Genomic DNA, 23,569 nt, shown 5'->3' on the forward strand with positions numbered 1-23,569 from the left:
TTATTTCTTTTTTAGTTTTTGCTGCTGTAACTTTCCTAATGTCCAAATTCACATATTATATTCTCCCTCTGCTTTATTTGCCCATTCCAATTAAAAATGTCTGTCAATGATCAATCACTTAATTTCTGAAAACATTTGTATGGAATGCTTAGTTTTCCACATTATGTGTGTCCTGCAACCGAGTTGGTGGTGCTTTGGAGTAACAAATCAAGAATTAGACGGTGGTTGGATTTGACAAAAAACTCGTGCTGGCTTGTGCTGTTCTACCTAGCCTGTTGCATTAACTGATGAATCCTGCTCGGATGAGAGGCTAAACATTTTCAAAACAACCAGAGGTGTCCAGTTGTGATTGATTTTAATGCTCTGAGAATGAAATGACCTGGATGACTCCAGTCATGAGTTTAACAATAAGCATGTTTTTGATTTGTGTACAGGTATTTCAATTTCACAGACACCAAGTTCAGACCAGTGGCGTGCAAAGCTCACAAGCTGCCCGGGGCCGGATTTAATTTAGATGCCCCTCGAAACCGATGGTTAACAGGCCTCCTTTTGACACGACTGGTTCAGACATTTTTTTCTGTCTTTAATAATAGCTTGTTTATTGTTTATTAAGCATTATGGATGCAACTGCACATTTTATTGGACTTATTTGTAGAGAGATCCCTGAATGGGTGGAAGGGTGGATGACTGGTTAGCGGATCTTCCTCACAGTTCTGACGACCTGGGTTCAAATTCGGCTTTGCCTGTGTGGAGTTTGCATGTTCTCCCCATGCTTGCATGTTTTTTTTTTTCGGTATTCCGGGTTCCTCCCATATAAAAAAAAATAGGCTTTACACGATCAGGATTTTTGGGGCCGATCGACGAGTTTAAAAAAATCAACAAACAAAAAAAAAAACGATTACCGATCGGATCACAAGATGGAGCAATGTGTCTATTTAAATGACTTGTTCATTTACTGTATATACTTGTGTACTGCATACTATAGTATCTTCAAAAATATTCTCTAGTCATGTCATGTATTCAATCAGTCAGGTCAAACCAACATTATAACATGACAGAAATAATGGGTGCTAGCTAACTGTAATTAAATTACTTTATTGTAATTAAATTACTTTATTGTAATTAAATTACTTCACACACACCTTTAGAGCATGATTCAACATAACATGTTTTTGTACAACCGTTAGTGCTAGCACTAGCTTGGTTGGCTACATAACATTTTGTTGCCTGGTTGTGAGCCGTATCATATTAAAAAGTACGTGAACATACCTCAAGCAATCCTTGAACAAACGTCTTTTCCCGAACACCGGTGACCCCGTTTTTTTGTTTTTGTTTTGATTTTTATCAACACAATACACGTGCAATCCAATCGTGTCAGATTTGACAAAGCCCAGTGATCGTAAATTATGTCAAAAGACACGCCTAAAAAATAAACGACAAGGCTAAAAATAAACTAGCTTTTGGATTCAAATATACTGTAGATGGCACAATGCTGAGTAAATGTCTTTTACGGAGCCAATCAATTACGTCATTGATCGGATCGGCAAATTATGACATTAAAGACGATCATCATAAAATGCTAATTTTTCGGCCGATACCGATCAAGACAATCAGATTATTGTAAAGTCTACCGGAAAACATGCATGGTAGGTTGATTGAAGCGTCTTAATTGCCTGTAGGTGTGAATGTGAGTGCGAATGGTTGTTTATATGTGCCCTGCGATTGGCTGGCGACCAGTTCAGGGTGTACCCTGCCTCTCGCCCAAAGATAGCCGGGATAGGCTCCAGCATGCTCGCGACCTTAGTGAGAATAAGCAGTATAGAAAATGGATGGATGGATGAGATACCTGAATACCATAATGGGAAAAAATATATATATTTTATGAGATTATTGGACATACACAACAGCCTTACAATCACTTGGATCTCTTCAGACTGCATGGTCAACTTTGAGGGAGGTGAAAGTTTTGCTTGTTTTTTAGTAACTTTATTAAGTACAGCTGAGACTATCAACAAAGTAAAGTAACATGCTTTGTTTCCCAGATAAATCCCTTGGTTACCAAAAACAAAATGAACAAAAAGGGCATATTAGTGTTTTACATTGGCTCTGTGCAAAGTGCATTGAACGAGCAGTTTATACATACTTGCCAATTCCTAAGCAAAAAGTTTGTTTTGTTTCAAATGTGAGACTGTTAAAACTATTATTGTTTTTCTATTTCTATTACTATTTTTCAGTGTCTTCAAGGAGTTTGGACATCTGAACGCATGAATAGATGCAAAGCATGGTCAACTATCATCCCACAGGTAAGGCTTGAAACACTCAGCTTGTATACCATACAATCTTCCCTCTATAAAACCTACCCTATTATATTGCAATTCTAACATCGATCAAAGGTTTTCATTGTGTCCTCCAGCTACTGTCAGCTAAGTATTTATCACAGTATTAGTGGAGTTCACTAAACATGTCAAGGTGTAATGCTGAAAGTATTTTAGCATTGTTAAATGCTGTTAAGTAGGCCGGGTGCTTTGGCTTTGTTTTATCGCTGTAATCTCTGTAAGGTTTTCTTAAATTCCGTGATGTATCCTGGAGTGTCCTGGGTTGCCAAGGAGACGCGGTAAAATCTAATATTTTGGATTTTATGGACGTTAAGCATTTTCCTGTTGTGCTCACTAAATCTTAACATTTTCCTCTCCATATGCTCATGATATAGAAAACATTTAAGGGTCCCATATTTTGGCTATTTAGATCTCCATGGAGTGACTCTCAAACATGGTCTTAGTATAAAAGTGTCAATTTCATTTCTTGGTTTTATCATACTCGTGTCCAGAAAGGGCCCCTGTGACAGCTACTTCTGTTTGACCCAGTTTTGTATCCGCTTTGTCCATATTTGACTAAGACCACCGCCTTTCCTCTGATTGGTTGCCTCCGTGGAGAAGACCCAAACCTCACTACTTTTGAGAGCACGTGTTTATGTTGACAGTGCTGGCTCGGGCGCGGAGAGGTAGGCAGAGATCTTCGCAAATAAAATAGATAACCTCGATAAATCGAAATGACCTGGTTTCTGGCCTGGAACTCAGGAAAGCGTGGATGATTTTAATTCATATTTCACATGTTTACTGATGCACCATTGAGCCAATATAACATCCCAAATACTAGAAAAGTTGGTTTGGTAAAATATACTAATTTAATTTTGCTTAATGTCACAAAACTGAGATCAGTCATCACCAAATTTGATGTGGACATCTCTACAGATGCCCCCATCAGAATAATCGCCCGCTATTTTGAATTTTATAGACGTTTAAGCGTTTTCCTCATTATAGAGGATTGTCCCAGGTGGTCCGGCGGCTGAGCGTGGAGCACGGACACCGATGAAAATTCGGAACACATTGCAACAGCATTTGAAAAAAAAAAAAAAACTACTTAAAACAGCAAAAAAAAAAAAAAAAACATACTGTACTTTGGTCACTAATAAATTATTATTGACGTAAGTATTATTTTCTTTTGCTGTCGAAATCTCAAATGGAGAGAGGCAGGACTTGCAGCTACACACAACAAGCACTGTCTGCTGCACATTACTTGTTTTTTTTCGTTGATAATGTTTATATAATTGTGAGAAGGAAAAATTGTAATCACGGTTAAAATTGGATTAATTGCCCAGCCCATATGTTAAGTGTAAATTGTTTTGTCTAAACTGTAAGATATTAAACCTGTGTGTCTGCATTAATAAATAACACGTGGAAACGTGAAATATCTAGCTCTTGTATATATATATAATATATATATTATTATATTTACAGGACATGTGGCTTGTAAGGACACATTGTAGTGAACTTAACTGCTGCTTATAGAAAGCAGATAAAGTTGCCCTTTGCGATAGACAAAAATTAGTCCAAGTGCTGTAAATGTGTACACCATGTGACTGTATCTTTATTTCATGTCCATATTATCAGAACTTAGCTACTGCAGTACTTCAGTAATTAGTATGGCAAACGATACCCTAATAATAAAATGAGGTTGTCTGTTTCCTCTCGTCCACTTTTATTGACAGTATGCTCATCTGGTCCCCCTTAATATAAGTGACACTGCTAAATACTCAATCAATTTTTGAATTCTCTTTTTGGGATAAGGAGTTTCTAGACAAAGTGACTGATTGACACCTCAAACTAAGACTAATAAAAAGATTCGTAGACAAAACAAACTTTTATTTAAATCTGTATATCTTTAGGCTTGTTGACTCAAACAGCATGATCCAGACTGTATTATCCAGTGACTAATGCCCCCAGCCCCCGTGCTACCTTTCTGTTTAGCAGCTGTGTTGACTGTCTCATGCATGGGAACCCTTGATCATTAGGCTGACTGTACAACTGTGGTGAGCCTGGCTGCCATATCATCACACAAAACACAGCCTTTTTAACTTTGATCATGCAGACCTGTAAATGACTATAGGACCGTTTTCAAAGGCCTCAGGTTCTCCACCAGGCTTTTTTTTGTCTAATGAATGGTTTGGGATGTTTATACAACTTGGTCTGTCTGAAATTGCCTCTGGCAATGTTGACAATCACCGCATTTGCTTCATTAAACCTTTCAGCTGCAATGGCTGGTGGATGATGTCTTCTTTTAAGTTCATATGTGGATAATGGGTTTTCTTGATGTGCTAGTGAGGGAGGTGTTAATACTTTGTGACAGAAGATAAATGAACAATACTTAGTGACACAAAGTTATAGCAAAATGAGTTCTTTTTCCTTTCGACTTCTAAGTGGACCATAGGACATTAACGACCAGCCAGCGTTTTCAGTTTTCACCAGTTTTCTTCAGCTGGATCCATGTTTATCTGGTGTTGTCTGTTGTTTTTTGTATTGTGTTTCAAATCCATCCCCACTTTTTCTTCATGTCCCAGCTGATACGGTTCTCGACCGTTCTCTCCCATAGGTTGTTTTTGGGTATGCTGTCAGGCCATCTGATGGTCAGTATTTGTTGATAAAGAGCTATAGTTTGTTGGCGGTGTGGTCACTCTCCCATATCACTGATCCGTATAAGACTGCCTTGATAGCTTATGTTTTATAACTTATATCTGCTAGAGCCCACATGATAAATCGGTGGGCCAATTATACCTCGTCACTGATAAATCGACATCAGACAATATATAACCGATGCAGTGCATGATGTTGTCCGAAGCTTTTTGTAAACTGTAGGCTTTAAACGATCAGGAATTTTGGGGCCGATCAGCGAGTTTAAAAAAAAACGATAACCAATCACCGATCCGATCACAAGATGCAGGAATGTGTCTATTTAAATGACCTTTTCATTTACTGTATATACTTGTGTACTTCATTGCCCCGAAATTATATTTACAATAAATAATGTATCTTTGCTCCTCTATTCATGCCAGTGAGGCACAGTGACAGGCAGAACAAATGAATGGTCTTCTATTAGATGGCAGGTAGTACAACCCCAATTCCAATGAAGTAGGGACATTGTGTTAAACATAAGTAAAAACAGAATACAATTATTTGCAAATCATGTTCAACCTATATTTAATTGAATACACTACAAAGACAAGATATTTCATGTTCAAACTGATAAACTTTATTGTTTTTAGCAATAAACATTAACCTAGAATTTTATGGCTGCAACACATTCCAAAAAAAGCTGGGACAGGTGGCAAAAAAGACTGAGAAAGTTGAGGAATGCTCATCAAACACCTGTTTGGAGCATCCCACAGGTGAACAGGCTCATTGGGAGCAGTTGGGTGCCATGTCTTTTTGGCTGTAAACACCACCACAATGGATTTGAAATGAAACTATTTGTTTATGTGCCTCATACATTTCGAGGAAACCAGAAGTGTTGGGGCACCTGGCCAGGTGAGCATGTATGGCTATAATAAACCTGAGGTATGTATTCATCATACTTGCCTTTTTTATTTTCGTCTGCTTTGTCAAGTGTTGCGAATCCTTTTGCGCTACTGTCTTCTGATTTTTGCTGGTAGACTGTCATGCAAACAACTCTCAATAGGGAACTGTCTCTGCTGCAAGTTTTCAGTTTTTATTTTTATTTATTTTTTTATATATCTTCTGGTCTGTCTGCTCATGACTATTGCTCATCATACGCCCTCCCTTTTATTTCCAATTTTAGCTATTACTGCCAACGGATGGATATACGTGAACTGTATTCCTGTATTGGGCCAGTAGTGTATTGGGCATTTTAATGTTAGTGTGGAAGAAAAGACTCTACTGGCTTGTCAGTGTCTTGTCACAATAGGTCCCTTTCCCCTCCCACTCATTTCCCTGCCAAGCTGGGAAGAGTAAATATTTATCAGCCCCCACAACAATGACCATCTCAACGGGGAAAGAGACTTTGACCAGAGCACATGAAAAGCTGGCCTCAGGTCAGGGCCTAAAGATGGTTTGTTATAAGGTTTGGATGAAGCATCTCAATCCCCCCCCCCCAAAAAAAAAATATTTTTTTGAATAATGGAAATATGTGGAGTTGGGCGCATCAACAGAAATATTTGCACCAGGAAGGCGTAAAAGGAAAAGTCTCCCCAAGATTAAGCATGCACTTTTTCCGTCATTTCATTTTTTCTCTTTCAGCTAAAGAAATTTGGAGTTTTTACAACACATTCACAAAAAGTGTGTGTTACTGCTAACACACACACACACACACACACACACACCAAAACACAGAAATTTGAGTGAAAGTGAGCATTTTTTTGTCTACATAACATGATTTCCATGGTCTATTTGTCCCATACTTAACATTTTGACATGAGCTTTCTTTGAATCTGTCAACCATAGCACGGTGTACCATGCTCAGAAAATAGATGCTGAGAGGACAGACAGGACCGAAGAGTCTTTGTTCCATGCTTCTTGTCGCTTGTCATCAAGTGACATCGAAGGGCTTTAGGCTGCAAGCGTGGAGTATGATGTGTAGATTGTAACGGTGCATTCGTGAACAGAACTGAGCAAAATTTTTTGAAAGTCTTTGTTTTGTTTTTTTTAGGGGGGTGGGTGTTAAACAAAGAAGGCCTTATTTTTCTGCTGAATTGTTTAGCATGCAACATATGGCACTAGAAATATTGCAGCTGTAAAAAGGTTAAACCGAAATGCATCAGATATATTCAGCACAGACACATCTTAATGCAATTTTCAATCAAGGAAACACCTACTTCAATGATGAATGTGCTTGCACACATTCAGGTTTCTGAATCAATGAGACAATTGTTTTGCTGCTTGATTTTGTTGTAAAATATTTTGCTGGCTTTATTTCAAAGACTTTGTGATTCAAAGCCAGGAGTGAGGATGTTTAATATGTTGGTTTGATTTGAACAATAGATAGGATTTTGTTGACATAGAAGTCTGGGGCAGGAAAATATCCTGTGGTTATCACAAAAAATACTTGATTGAGTATTAAAAGGAAACTAATCACCTATTGCGGTACCCTATAGTACTAAAGTTTGTGCCTTGGCAAATAATTCCGTAACTTGTATTTTGGCTTTTTAAATAGTCCAATAAACTTTAAATAGTTTTTTTTTTTTTTTTTTTTGCTAACCAGTCGTCCACTGTGCTCCCCTTACTTAAATCATGAAAAACAAAAAGTTCTAAAAGGTTAAATGCAAAGGTATTTTACTTTGCAGTTAAATACAACTGAACTGTACTTACAAAATGTATAGGACTTGAAAAATAAATATATATATTTTTTTAGTTTAATCAGAATTTAGTCATAGCTGCACGCTTCATTCTAGTAAGATTGATTGTATTTCATGTTTTAAATGGTGATTTTATTTTATCCATCCATTTTCTGAGCTGCTTCTCCTCACTAGGGTCGCGGGCGTGCCGGTGCCTATCCCAGCTATCATCGGGCGGGGTACACCCTGAACTGGTTGCCAGCCAATCGCAGGGCGATTTTAATTTATTTATTTATTTATTTATTTTTGGGGGAGGGGGCATACATCGAGAGGGAGCCTGCATACCACTAGTGGTACTACACATTGTAAATCACTGTGCGAGATAATTACAAAGACTATGTGTGTTTGCCACAACTCATCAAGGTGGACCTCAATTATGAGGTTGATGTCACACAATATTTGTTATGCTTCTGTATTCCTCTGTGAGCTTGCCTCCTGATAGGCTATTACTTCCTTCCATGTGACAGTAACAGTCCGTGGCTCTGGCGTCCTTCTCACAATGGGACATTTTATCTTAAATATTGAACAAATGTATCATTTTCAACTTATTCTTTTCATTTGATGGCCCTGATCGATTTAGAAGCAATACGTGACAAATGTTACGCTTAACACACCTGACACTAGAGGATATTCTGTCAAGATAATCTTTCGGGCAATTAGAGATAATGTAGCCTTTTCTAAGTTTCGTTGCAAGAGGGGCAATCAGGCTGAAAATCAGATCAGGTCGTCTTTTGTTCAGCCCTCCACTTAGGTGTGTTTTATTTTATTAGTAACAGTGGTTAACTTATTTTTACACTTGTTTGACAGTTATGTTAAACTGAAAAGAAAAAAATGCCTGTATGGTTCTAAAAGTTTGATCTTATTCCTTATTGGAAAAGTGTTTCAAGATCCGAACAAATCGAACATTGCCTAGAATCTCTGAATGAATTGTGTTAGATCTCTGAATTTGATTTTTATTGGCCTGAAGTGTTTACGTTTGGGTGTAAAAAGATAGAAATTGAGCAAAACCTGATATGATGCGAATTATTCATTATCTTTGACAGGTCGCTGAGTTTTTGTGTTGGCACACTTTATTGTCCTAATGTCACACAAATACAAATATTTATATTCAATATTCAAAGCTAAGGCATAGTTTTGAAGCTGTGACTGTAAGCTTCAACCCACAAGACGCAGAATTAAATAAAGGGTAAATACTGCTGTATTGGTTTTTATACATTTCTTCCTTGCTGCAAAATGGATTTAGCCAAGAAGAATGTCGATTTGGCAAGTTGTAGTAGTAGCGAGATGACACGATAGATTATCACTGACACTGGATCCTGAAACTAAACGCATCTGTCACATTGTGCACTCTGAATACGTAATCCAACATTAAGATGACATGGAGCCAAACAAAAATATACCGTTTTTTTTTTTTCTTTCTGTTTGTGGTTGAGTACGATTTAAGTTTTATATTCTTAAATAAAAGGTGTGACCTTTTCAGGTGGTAGCTGTCTCCTGCGTTGGGCGCTGTTGGTGGTTGGGGCCTCATGCTCTCTGTGGGTGGCAGGGGTGGTTGCAGCGGTGGGGCGGTGGGTGGCGGGATTGGGCGTGGGAGTTGGTGGTCCCGTACCCTTGCTCCTCCCTTGGGTACTGGTCTAGGCCCTTCGATTGGACTGGGGCACCGCTCTGGGTCCGCTCACTAGGATCGCAGGCGTGCTTGCACCTCTCTCAGCTGACTCTGGGCAACAGGCGGGGGTACACCCTGAACTGGTCGCCAGGAAATCGCAGGGCACATGTAAACAAACAACCATTTGCGCTCAAATTCACACCTACAGGCAATTTAGAGTCTTCATTCAACGTACCACGCATGTTTTTGGTATGTAGGAGAAAACCCACGCAGGCACGTGGAGAACATGCAAACTCCACACAGGCAGGGCCGGGATTTGAACCCCGGTCCTCAGAACTGTGAGGCAGATGTCCTAACCAGTCGCTCACCGTGCCGCCCACTGTAAACATATCTCTTTTAATTTCTGCTCTGCTGTACTGCCAGTTTTAAATTTGTAAGTTGGAACAGCACCAACGTCAAATATGCATATATTACTCGTGTGCCGCTGCTCCTACCATTATTATTCATTTCAGGGGAAGCTCTAAGCCCCAAAGCATGATGTAATTTCTTAAGCCTGTCACTAATAATTTCCCTCTCATTTTTAATGACTCCTAAGATTAATGCCAGACCATAACTGGCGCCCCCCGTCATTTTAAGAATTTTTTTTTTTTTCCTCCCCTCGTCTTCTTTTACAGCGATTTTACAATCCCTTACATATGAACCCTCATGTTGCCATGGCTCATGTTCATTCTGCAGAGACTGACTGGATTTGAAACAAGGGATGTCACACTCAGTGGCTTTACATGCACTAAAGAAAAACGAACTATTGCAGTAGATGGATTAAAAGCATACTTTTGAAGTGAGCATCAACACCCTAATTTGAGACACATTTAGCTTTTTAAAAGTTAAAGTAACGAGTATACCCAGACTGTTCAATTGGAAACCAAATTCCATTTGCATGTACAGTATACTTCCTTCAATCGAGCATCATTGCTGGCTTTAAAGTGCATGCCTCAGTCTCAGTGGCGCAAATATAACTTTAATTTTCACATGGACATGAAGTATGTTTGAAATGACATCAGCTAAAAGAAGTACATTTTTAAATGTATATGCTTGTAAGAAAAACATACCTGTTTAAAAGATGTTGGAACATCTGTGAAACGTAATCTTAAACAATGACATGACGACTATCCAAATCTGCGTATCAGAATCATCTTTATTTGCCAAGTATGTCCAAAATACACACGGGGAATTTGTCTCCGGTAATGTGAGCCACTCTAGTACGACAACAGACAGTCAATTGACAGAGAACACTTTTGAGACATAAAGACATTGAGAAAAACAGTCACTGAGCAATAAAGGGTTGCTAGTTATCTGGTAATGCGGGTACATTTTATTTTTTATTTTTTGACAATTGTGCAAAAAGATGCAGAGTCCTCTAGCTCTTAGAGCAGTTCGAATGAATAATATTGCAATAGTCCGGTGCAATGACCATTGTGCAATGGGCGCCGAGACTTCAAGCGAGTAGTGCGATAGTCTGGGACAATGTTGATTGTGCAAATGTTGCAGATACTCCTCAGTCAGTGTGCAAATGGAGCAGATGCTACTCTGGCATGAGTGGCCAGTATTGGTCAACAACAAATATGCAAATAGTGCAGCGTGGTGAGACTACTACGGTGAGTGCTCGAGTAATATCATATTTTTGTCGCTTTCAAGACAAAAAGAAAAAAAATTGCCAGCATGTTGCAATGGAATTGTAGGTTAGGTGTTCAAGAAGTTGATTGCAAGAGGGAAGAAGCTGTTGGAATGTCTGCTACTTCTAGTTTGCATTGCTCGGTAGCGCCTACCTGAGGGAAGGAGCTGGAAGAGCTGGTGACCGGGATGTGGAGGGTCCGAGAGGATTTTGCACGCTCTTGTCTTAGTTCTGGCAGCGTGCAAGTCCTCAAGGGTGGGAGGGTGGTTGGGGGGGTACCGACAATCCTATCAGGAGTTTTGATTGTCCGTTGCAGTTGGAGTTTGTCCTTTTTTGTAGCAGCACCAAACCAGACTGTGATGGAAGAACACAGGACTGATTCGATGACTGCTGTGTAGAACTGTGTAGGCCGTGCTTTCTCAGAAGCCACAGGAAGTACATCCTCTGCTGGGCCTTTTTGAGGACGGAGTTGATGTTGATCGCCCACTTCAGGTCCTGAGAGACTGTAATTCCCAAGAACTTGAAGGACTCGACGGTTGACACAAGGCAGCTGGACAGCGTGAGGGGCAGCTGTGGCGAAGGATGCTTCCTGAAGTCCACGATCATCTCTACAGTCTTGAGCGTGTTCAGCTCCAGGTTGTGTCAGCCGCACCACAGCTCCAGCCGCTCCTCTTCCTGTCAATATGCTAACTCGTCACAGTCCTTGATGAAGCCGATGACAGTGGTGTCATCTGCAAACTTCAGGAGTTTGACAGCCGGATGCGTTAGGTGCAGTCATTCGTGTAGAGAGAGAAGAGCAGCGGAGAGAGGACACAACCTTGGGGCGCCCCAGTGCTGATGCTGCGTGTGGATGAGGTGGCCTCACCTGCTGTGTCCTGCCCGTCAGGAAGCTGTAAATCCACTGGCAGATGGCAGGTGAGACGCTGAGCTAGAGAAGCTTGGATGAAAGGAGTTCAGGGATGATGGTGTTTAACACTGAGCTGAAGTCCACGAACAGGATCCTCTCGTAGGTCCCTGCACTGTCGAAGTGTTCTAAGATGAAGTGCAGTCCCATGTTGACTGCATCATCCGCAGACTTGTTTGCTCAGCAGCCAAACTGTAGGGGGTCCAGCAGGGGGCCTGTGACGCTCTTGAGGTGGTCCAGCATGAGACGTTCAAAGGACTTCATGACCACAGATGGCGACAGGCCTGTAGTCATTTAAACCCGAGATTGTCGGTTTCTTGGGGACTGGAATGATCGTGAAGCGTTTGAAACAGGATGATACTTCGCACAGTTCCAGAGATCTGTTGAAGATCTGAGTGAAGACTGGAGTGAGCTGGTCCGTGCAGACTTTGAGGCAGGATGGGGACACATGGTCTGGGCCTGCCACTTTGTTAATCTTTTGTTGTTTGAAGATGCGTCTCACATCCTGTTCGCGGATGGTCAACGCAGAAGTCGGTGGTGTGAGAGTGGTCGGTGGTCCGTTTTGGTGGGTGTGGGGTGTGAAAGTGTCCTTTTCAAATCTGCAGTAGAAGGTATTCAAGTCGTTGGCTAGTGTGCTATTGTTCTTAGCTTGGGGGGATCGTCGCTTGTAATTTGTCAGCGATTGGAATGCATGCCAGACTGATTTAGAGTCATTAGTGCTAAACTGTTTTTCCAATTTTGCTGCATAGTTCCTCTTTGCAATGTTAATTTCTTTATTCTGTGACTAAAACATAAACAGGCATATTTAAAACTGCCTATCTGTACTTACAAATGAATAGAAATAAGGTGGAAAAAAAATGTCTGTGTTTTGTTAGTTCATCCATCCATCCATTTTCTGAGCCGCTTCTCCTCACTAGGGTCGCGGGCGTGCTGGAGCCTATCCAGCTGTCATCGGGCAGGAGGCGGGGTACACCCTGAACTGGTTGCCAGCCAATCGCAGGGCACATACAAACAAACAACCATTCGCACTCACAGTCACACCTACAGGCAATTTTAGAGTCTCTCATTAATGCATGTTTTTGGGATGTGGGAGGAAACCGGAGTGCCCGGAGAAAACGGGAAGAACATGCAAACTCCACACAGGCGGGGCCGGGGATTGAACCCGGGTCCTCAGAACTGTGAGGCCGACGCTCTAACCAGTCAGTAATTTAAAAAAGTAACACTGGTAAACAAGCAACATGCAATAGTCACTCATCAACCTAAACCAGTGGCAGGCCATGCATTTGGTACCTGGGCCTTCAGTGGGGACTAAACTGATTCTACCCGCTTCCTAATACCACCACTATGACATCACAAATCAAAAGCAATATAGCAGCCCATAACTGGGACGCACATCTGGAATAGTTCAGAATTTTTTTAATTATTTTTTTTTTTTTTTTTAAATCTAATAACATGACAAAAATGCTGCTGATGAATTCTTTTTTAAGGGGCAATTTGCTACAGATGTGTTTTGCTGGGCAAAGTTGGCTGTAACAAGTTTTGCTCTGACCAACCAGTAAGAAGATAGCTGATGTCATTGAGGGCCAGCTTGCTGGCCACATAGAAATCAGGCTGGCCCCTGGAAATCAAATTTGAAATCTAATTGGTGAAAGAAAACGTCCCATTGCTGTTATAGTTGATTACTTATAAAACACTTGACCTCGCAACTAACTACAGTGTACATCATTTAGCTCGTTGTTCCTCATTTATCTGCATGAACTCTCCGATCCACCAATCTTTTTTATCCGTTTTATCCATCCCTCGCATAAATCGTAAATCAAAAGGTGACCATGCATTTTCATTCCTAGCACCCACTCTGTGGAACTATCTTCCAGGATTAATTAGATCTGTGAAATCCTTGGACTATTTAAATAGCAGCTAAAAAGTCAAGCATTTATTTATTTTATTTATTTACAAGCATTTCTATAGACCTCACTTCTTATCTAGTTTATTTTATTCTAATTGATTTCTCTTGGTGTCATGTTTGCAACAGTCTACTTTGTCAGCTTTAACAATGTCACAACCACACACAATTGTCACAATTTTCCTGAAATTTACTTTATTTACACATGTCAAGAAATACATTTGCAGACACATCAGCACCAGGATATACCAAAGTATAGTGCACAACAATTACTGACGTATACCGCACACCTGAATAAGAGCCACACTGTGGAATCTACTCAAAGCTTATTGGGTGGCGGCTCAGGACATTTAACACATAACGAAAGACAAAGCAACATAATTTAAGATAGACATAAAATTCAAACTTTACAGACAAAACAAAACAATACATTAATCCCAGTCAGTAGGTTCAAGCAAATTACAAATACATGGACAATAGTTCAGTTTGTAATTTCCTCTTGAAGATGGAGAGAGAGATGGAGGTTTTTGATCACCATCAAGCTGGTTCCTGATCTGTGGACTGTGGCACACATCACCTAGGTTGGTGGTTTTTAGCCTTCGCTTTTTCCCCGTGATAAGGTCTTTGGGCCTCGTGTTGTGTGCATGTAGAGAGTAGCTAATCGGGATTAGTTCACTGTGTCTGGAATTCAAATTCTTGATGACTTAGTACATTGTGCTTGCATTTTAATGAATGTTGGGAAGTCTTAGCAGTGTCTGTGAAGCCACTTGTAACTGTGTGTTTTAAAAAGGGATATATGTATAAGATTTTACTTGCATTATGCCCTCTTTCGGCCAAGCGTTCCAATTCACTTTTTTTTAACTTTAGAATTGTAAAAGCACGGGGTGAATATACTAAAAGGGAAATTTTAGTGTAAGAGAGTAGATTCAGATTGTTATAATTCTAAGGACATTTAACAAGGGCATTTATGTGGAGCCAAACCTGCAACTTACCCAAACCTCGGAGGCCCCCTCAGCAGCCCACTTGTGATCCTGCGAGATGACACAGGATGAGGTAATTATTGTAGACTAAAATCTAGACATTCAGGCAGACACAGATGATGGCGCATGACATAGCTGTTCTTTTTTTGTAGACCATCTGTTTTCTTTATAACGCTTATTCTCACTCAGGTTGCTTGTGAGCTGGAGCATGTCTGTAAAGTAAATAAAGATTTCTGCCATGTTTTACGTAAATGAGTCACCTTGAAAACCTTGCTTCTGTGTGGGGCAATGGGGTGTAGACTGTGCGGTCATGTGACCGCCTTGCTCCGTTTGATTGGTCAAATGGAGTCAAATGTTACTTGTAGTTATGTTGGATTGGGGAATCTATGTCATGATTGCGCAAGCGACAATAAATACATGTACAGAAGAACCTCGATAAAACGGACCCCTATATAACGGATATCGGGTAAAACGAACCGTTAGGACTGAACAATGTTTCCAAAAATAGTTTCCATTTGTCGCTTAAACTGCAGCTGACAAAGTCTGTTCGTTCCAGAATTGGCCGCTGTTGTTTACTGGTGCTGTGGTGCAATGCAGGCAGAGAAATGGTACTGACGTATTTCTGGGTCACAGATGTACAAAAAAAAAGAATTGATCTAATTGAATTGATGTAATTCCAAAAGACGTGCCTGCCGTGCCTAAGTGGCGGCCATGTTGAATGTGGGGCATTGATGTGGCGGACATGTCATGATGGATATATCTACTGTCTATTGTACATTGACTCGCACCGCAGCGAGAGTGAGCGCCATGGCGGCAGTGTTAACTCTGAGGAATCCAAACACAAGTCTCTGGAGTCTGAAACATGTTATTTTTTGAAATTATTATTTTTGTTTTGTTTTTTGTTTTTTTGTCGAGCCGGTTCGCCTTTAGCAATGGATTTGGAACTAGGAAGCAGACAAATTCTGCATGGCTTATGAAAGCGACTCACCTCTGATGAGTACTGTACGTCAACAATGTCCCTATGACCAAGCACACCGGCGTAGTAAGTTTGTGTAAAATGTGAAACTTTACATTTTCAAGCTTTTTTTATATTTATTTTAAATAGATTTGTACTGTGCTGAGTGTTTTAGGCCATGAAAAAAAACTTACAAAACAATCATTTTGTATTGTACCTTAATATTGGTGCATATGGCCTCCAAAAAAAAAAAAATTACTATCCCCCCCGCCCCCTTATTAGTCTGTTCTGTCGAGGTTCCACTGTATATAAAAATACAATTAGCAAGCAGAATGTAGCTCAATTTGATGTAGTAAAATTTGTTTCTTCTTACTGAAAATACATATAACTGAAAAGTGTGTTGCGTTAAAACTACTACTACAATTTATTAATTTAATTCAGTAACAGAGTAAATGAAGCTCGTTACCACCCAACTTTGCTCAAAAATGAAAGAGAGGTTTTATCTGACCGACTTCCTTTACAGAGCTGCTCCTGTTCTGTTCTTTTGTGGTGCAGTGCAGTGATGTCTCAGTCCTCGATGTAAAACCCAAATCCCAAGCCGAAACAAGGAACCAAGCATGCAATCAACATTCTGTGAAGTAAATAATAATAATAATAATTATATTATAAGATCACCTGTGCGCGATGAGGTCAATAATGGGCAGATCCTCAGAAAAGCACACGACGACTGGTGAAGAAAGACCTCTTCAAGTGACCAACAAGTTGAGGTAGTTCTGGACAGGCCTTGTTTTGTATTCCAGCTGCAAAATGTGGCAACAACTTGGTCATAATGTCTCTAGTACCGATCGTTCCTTGTGAAATAGCTAAAAAAACATCTTCACAGAGCTCCTCTCGGCCACTCCCTTCTTGTCACCCTAATGACATTTATCTCCTTAATACGTAATTGCATTCACTTGGATTAAAAAAAAAAAAAAAAACTCCTGTTTTTCTGAGTAATTTTTTTGAGGGCTTTGTTTTTCTGACTATTTTTTTCTGTTTTACTGACAAAAAAAATTTCCACCTGTTTTTCGGACTTTTTTTTATCTGTTTTTCGGACTAATTTTTTTCCACTTGTTTTTCGGACAAATTTTTTTCTAAGTTATCGGGACACATCAAACTCACGCGAGAACCTGCGAACTGCAAGTGACTCTTTGCAGACTCACTAATGGCGGATTACTGCTCGCACACCTTCAACCTGCCCATACACGTTTACCTTACCGGTTCAATTAAGTTGCCTGCGTAATGTCGACAAACTAATAACAACACCATCTATGTGACTCAAAGACAGGAGTCTCTCCCAGTGTCTTAAACCCATATCAAAATAAGACTTGATCAAACTTAATAAGCCGGTCATGTTGCTTACTACAGATTCCGCAAAGAGTCACTTGCAGTTCGTAGGTTCTCGCGTGAGTTCGATGTGTTCCGATAACTCAGAAAAAAATTTGTCAGAAAAACAGGTGGAAAAAAATTTGTCCGAAAAACAGAAAAACATATAGTCCGAAAAACAGATGGAAAAAAATTAGTCCGAAAAACAGAAAAAAAATAGTCAGAAAAATAGGTGTGAAAAACATTTGTCAGAAAAACAAAGCCCTCAAAAAAATTACTCAGAAAAACAGGATATTTTTTTCTTATCCAAGTAAATGCAATACGCTTCCGTACCTTAATACTCACATCGTGCTCATTTATTCCCCCCCCCCCCTTTCCCCCATATTTCCACCTTTGTTTGAGTGTGTCAGAAATTCAAAAGGTTTATGACGGCAGGATGTGATCTCATTCCTCCGCCAACATTTTCAACCACACAAAGAAAAATGGTCTTCCCAACTCAATCTAGTCCCCCGCCTTCAGAGGCCTCAGAGAAATTTGACATGCGGATGTGATCTTTCAGGGATTTATCAGTTTTTCTTTCAGAGCATTGCTACTCTATATTTTTTTCAATTTTTACTCTCAGACAGTATGTACTCGGGGGTTGAAAATGAAACTCCAACTTTACAAAACCATGCTTTTTCTATGCTTTTGGGATGTGGGAGGAAACCACTTTTTCACTGCTCTTAAACTGGACTCATGCTTTATCCAAACTGGGATTGGACGCTATTGGAACAAATATTAGAATCTAGCCGAGATTAAGACACACCGTAGTTTCCTAATTTCACAGCACCACTTTTCAGTACCCCTTTGTTGGAGTGCATATTGCAGTGGTTTCCATTGATTGGTCAACAGATTATATGACTTCCTCCGTCTTAAAATAGAATAAATTGAATGGAATAGAAATCAGAAGCATTTTAAAGAATAATGTGGATGATGATGTAATTAGGAATGACGATGACCTTTGTTTATAGTTACTACAAGCACACTTTTTTTTTTTTATTAATTGGCGCAATTAATGAAGTCAAACCATTTACTGGGCTGATGCACCTACAAGTATTATTTTTTTTTGCTGTTTTTTTTTTTTTTTTTTTTTTTTTAAATCTTTCCTGTTGAGCTGCTTGGTCATGCAGAATGGTGGATCTGTCCATATCTACTGGAACATTTTTTTCTGTGTGACAGGGGAGTTGGAAATACTCCCTATGTGGTTGTATGTCTCGTAATATTTAATGTGAATGAAGTCTGACTGAGCACGGTTTGTGAGGGGACGGCCTGAGGACAAAAAAAGGCCACAGAGCAAAAAAAAACAAAAAAAAGTTGCAGAATAACGCTATTTATGATTACATAGTAGTCTGTGAAGTAAATGCTGTGCCACACCCTGTGACGAAGGAACGCAACAAGTAGCAAGTGGGACAGGGCAGGGGTGGTGACCCTGGCACTGCTGCCAATGTGTGGTAGGAGTGGCTAGTTAGTGCCTGAATCCTGTCGGTACTCTAGAGTACAAATGAGAGGACTGTCCAGGGAGTTACCATCATAATAAAGTCTCTGTCACTGTCGTCTTCATAGATGCATCAACACCATCACACATGCATGTTAGTCGTGTGGTGTCAGGAGTTGCAGGGTACTGAAGAACTCTGCCTCACCCATCTGAAAGAGAAGCACGGGCCAATGGAAGGTCTGAAAGTTTGGTGCCATTAAAGTCTATCTCGTCTAATTCTAGCCAGTATTGACATTCGGTTGTAGCCATTTGATGACATAACTCGTTGGCTCAATAGTAATGTCGAAGGTTGGGTGCTTCCAGTCGCCTTTCAGGTTTATTTTCTAACGGTGGATAGACTAATACTATTTTCTTATTGTTAGTGTGAACATTTATTAAAGCGGGGTCTATAGTTGGAAACGACTTTTGTGTGTTTAAATGGGATCATTAAAAAAAGATTTAGTTTTCATTTTTACTATACTCATAAGCAAGTTGTCTACTACTTCAGCTTCATGCAGGCTTGATCAGGGTTTATGAGCCAGACATACCGTGGGGAACTGAACTGTGTCGCTTTGTGGAAACGTGGCTTAGTGACACACACTGGAGTAATGGGCAGTTTGTCCCACTGTGACAAGGGGCGCCTCTGATTTAATATGCCTAAATCCCTGATTTAATATGCCAAATGAATCATACCTGGTGCCATTCAGTCGCAGAATGACACACAAGATTAATGACACAAAAGATTAATGACACAAAATATTTGCAAAGAGCTGTAGAAACAAAATGAAAAGGTATCAAACAAAGCAAATGGCTGACCGTTTGATTGACTGGTGCGATTGCCTGTAGCGTGACATACTGTACACTTTGTCGCAAGAATATTTTTAGACCGAAAATGCACTTATTTACGGAATTTGAAATACAAAAAATTTTTCATCAAGGAGGATAAAGGCAAGGTTACGGGAGTGTTCAGGCTCTTATACCGAAACATTTTGTGTGGATTTGTCCACTTTAGATCAATCAGTGAAGCTGCTGCTTGTTGTTCTGAGTCTCCTTTAAACCAAACTTCCCTGTCACCCTGTTTGTCTTTGTAGTTTGATAAAAACCCCAGGACTCTGTTCGAGCAAATTAAGATCTCTTCTTCCCAACTTTGCTCTTTGGTTGCAAGTATCCCTCATTTGCAATGCTTTCCGTCTGCTGCTTCCTTCCTTCGACTTGATAAGGACCTTTTGTTTGCATACCACCTCTCTTTCTCCATGTTCTTTCAGCTCAGTCCCTCCCACACTTGTCTCCCTCTGAAAGACAACAGAAAGAGGATTTCTGATTGAACCATGTCCTTTGCCAGACAAAGTGGCTCAGGCCCTCAGAAAAAAATGGGGGAGTGAGGGGAAAGACATGGGTATTGCATTTTGAGAAATTACAATGACATAGAATGGCTACTCTAAACTACAATATAGAATTCTTTAAAATAACATATTAGAATACTGAGCAAAACAATTCTGCCAAAAGTCTTATGCTGAAGTGATACAAGCAGCTCACATTGTTCCACTGCTAAATATTAAAAGCAGCTCACCATTGATTTTGCATGCCGCTCAAAAACGAATTCAGCTAATGAGAGTAATGAGGTCTGTAACTTTCACAGTTCTACTCTACTTTCTCTCTGATTTTCCTCATTCATCAACTCCTCAAAGTATTCTTTCATCTATTCAGCACACTGCTGGCACCAATTAACACATTTCCATCTCTATCCTTAATCACCCTAACCTTCTGCACATCCCTCCCATCTCTATCCCTCTGTCTGGCCAACCTGTATAGGTCTTTTTCTTGTTGTTTCGTGTCCATCCTGGCATACATGTCATTATGTACCTCTTATTTGGCCTTTGCAACCTCTACCTTTGCCCTATGTCGCGTCTCCATGTATTCCTTTCTCCTCTCTTCAGTCCTTTCAGTGTCCCACTTCTTCTTAGCTAACCTTTTTCCTTGTATGATTTCCTGTACTGTGAGGTTCCACCACCAAGTCTCCTCCTCTCCTTTCCTGCCAGAAGATACACCAAGTACTCTCCTGCCTGTTTCTCTGATCACCTTGGCCGTAGTGGTCCAGTCTTCTGGAAGCTCCTCATGTCTCACCTCTTCCCGAAAAGCTGCACAACACTCATCCTGTCTCAGCTTCCACCACATGGTTCTCTGCTCTGCCTTTGTCTTCCTAATATTTCTCCCCACCACCAGAGTCATCTTACACACCACCATCCTATGCTGTCTAGCCACACTCTCCGATACCACTACCTTACAGTCGGTAACTTCCTTCAGATTACATCGTCTGTACAAGATGTAATCCACCTGCGTGCTTCTACCTCCGCTCTTGTAGGTCACCCTATGTTCCTGCCTCTTCTGGAATAAAGTGTTCACTACAGCCATTTCCCTCCTTTTTGGAAATTCTACCACCGTCTGTCCCTCGAGGTTCCTTTCCTGGATACCGAACTTACGCATCACTTCTTCATCACCCCTATTACCTTCACCAACATGTCCATTAAAATCTTCACCAATTACGACTCTCTCTCTCTCTCTGTCTGGGATGCTCAGAACTACTTCGTCTAGCTCCTTCCAGAATTTCTCTTTCACCTCTAGGTCACATCCTACCTGTGGGGCATAGCCACTAATCACATTACACATAACACCCTTAATTTCAAATTTCAGCCTCATCACTCGATCTGATACTCTTTTCACCTCCAAGACATTCTTAGCCAACTCTTCTTTTAAAATAACCCCGACTCCATTTCCCTTCCCATCTACACCATGCTAAAATAATTTAAACCCTGCCCCTAAACTTCTAGCCTTACTGCCTTTCTGGACACACAATATATCAACCTTTCTCCTAATCATCATGTCAACTAACTCCCAAGCTTTTCCTGTCATAGTCCCAACATTCAAAGTCCCCACATTCAGTTCTAGGCTCTGTGCTTTCCTCTTCTTTTTCTGCCGAAAGAACCCGCTTTCCACCTCTCCTTCATCTTCACCCCACAGTAGCTGAATTTCCGCCGGTGCCCTGTATGTTAACGTTTATACACACACACAAATACAGAGTCCGCCAAAAAAATGCATATACACAGGTCACATTAATGGTTAAGATAATTTAAAAAAAAAAAAGGATTTACTTATTTAAAGAGGCGGAACGGTGGACAACTAGTTAGCACGTCTGCCTCACAGTTCTGAGGTCGTGGGTTCAAATCCGGCCTCGCCTGTGTGGAGTTTGCATGTTGTCCCCCTGCCTGCGTGGGTTTTCCCTGAGTACTACGGTTTCCTCCCACATCCCAAAAATATGCATGGTAGATAAAATTTTCCTGTAGGTGTGAATGTGAGTGCAAATGGTTGTTTGCTTATACAATATCTAAAATCATGGCAAAGAGTGCAAAGAAAATTCATATTTCAGAGACCGACATTGAACGGTGCTTGTCTAGGTGGAAAGAAACCCAAAAATACTGTTTGGATCAATTAATGCAGGTGTTACCAGCAAAAGTCAAAAATGTTGAAGATAAACTTTTATTTAGATGGTTCAATTTGTGAAAATTAAAATAAAGTTTATTTTTCTGTCAGCAACTTTGAAACTCAAGCCAGTCCGGATCATGCGCTCAGTGGTTGTATATGTGCACGCACAAAGATGGCTTTGGTGTGTTGTACTCTGACTGAACAGATCAGCATGCACTTTGGAAAAAAAAATGCTCCCTGCAGAGCACACGGTTCTCCAAATCCTCCAACAGTGCATAAGCCGTGACGTGTGCATTTCAGGTTTTGTCCTGTCACAGCTGCCTTTTTATAACCTGTTACACCAATCATTCAAATTGTCTACTAAATTACAAATTGAAAAAAACTTTTATTAATTAGAGGAAACTGGAAACGTGCAATTTGAGATTAACTATTTGTTGTTTCACTGTTCTACCACAGGGTTTTGTGTGAATGCATGGTCAGAGCTGTGCATATGTACGTATGCACGTCCCCACAGACGAGCCCAACATGATAAATCACATACTTTGCATGGGAATGTTCATACGTACACTTTATGCACACTTCTGTGTGTATGCACGCTTGATAAATGAGGCCCCTGGTATTTGAACAGGGGTATGTAGAGCTTTTTATTTATTTATTTATTTTAAATCCGCTGTACAAGTCAACTGTTATCCAAATGGTAAATTTTGCTGTTCACCATATTAGGTGAGCAGTTGCTTTGATTTATAGACTGTGACTGTTGAAATCATTGCAAATTAGGTAATTATCTAATCTTAAAATTATCACACAGCCCTGTCTTTGGCTTTTGCACCTGCCAACTTATGTGAGTGAACATGTGCATGTGATGTCATTCTCACCTTTGAGGTGCCAGTCAACACATCAGAGAAGAATGTTAACTCGAAGTGCCGCTAAAACCTCTCTGCCAGTCTCTTCAAATCTACGCCAACTGCTTTAATCGCTTAATTCTTGTCTGTCTTGTGCTTTTAACTTTGTTGCATAATGATAAAAACCAGACGGATAGGCCATCTGGATAGCGTGTCTTTTTCCTCCATGTTTGTGAATGCATTATTATTATTATTATATATACACATGGAAAAAAATTTTGGTACCCCTCCGTTAATGACAAAAAAAATAATAATAACTTTAATCTGACAAAAGTAATTCAATTTAATAAAAATTAGCCAATGAAAATTAGACATTGCTTTTGAATTGTGGTTCAACAGATTTATTTAAAAAACTAATGAAACAGCCTTGGACAAAAATTTCTGTGACCACTGTGTTTTTCGTTTTGTTTTTAATTAACAGAGGTGTGTACCAACAATTTTATCCACGTGTGTATCATCACAACCAACGAAATGTAACTTTGAAATGTTTTTGGGAAATTAAAATTAAATCTGCTATTGTCATCCCCAAAACAGTAACTACTGTATGCTGTCTCAGTCACTATGATTTTATACTAGTTGTGATTCCTAAGTGCAGATGTAATCAG

The 23,569-nt window shown here is 40.0% G+C and overlaps 1 protein-coding gene across 3 annotated transcripts in view; it reads left to right on the forward strand.

Moving 5' to 3' along the window:
• disp1 (dispatched homolog 1 (Drosophila)) overlaps positions 1-23,569 on the forward strand; it is a 106,402-nt gene that overhangs the window by 40,571 nt on the left and 42,262 nt on the right. For 2 of the 3 annotated variants that reach the window (XM_061705040.1, XM_061705042.1), the window contains exon 3: positions 2,235-2,303. The gene's annotated coding sequence lies outside the window, so the exon portion shown is untranslated. Of the gene's footprint in view, positions 1-2,234; positions 2,304-23,569 lie in introns of those variants that run through there. The other variant, XM_061705044.1, reaches the window with a different exon arrangement.

Source organism: Phycodurus eques, chromosome 18, assembly GCF_024500275.1.
Source record: "Phycodurus eques isolate BA_2022a chromosome 18, UOR_Pequ_1.1, whole genome shotgun sequence".
In the NCBI taxonomy this organism is placed as follows: Eukaryota; Metazoa; Chordata; class Actinopteri; order Syngnathiformes; family Syngnathidae; genus Phycodurus; species Phycodurus eques.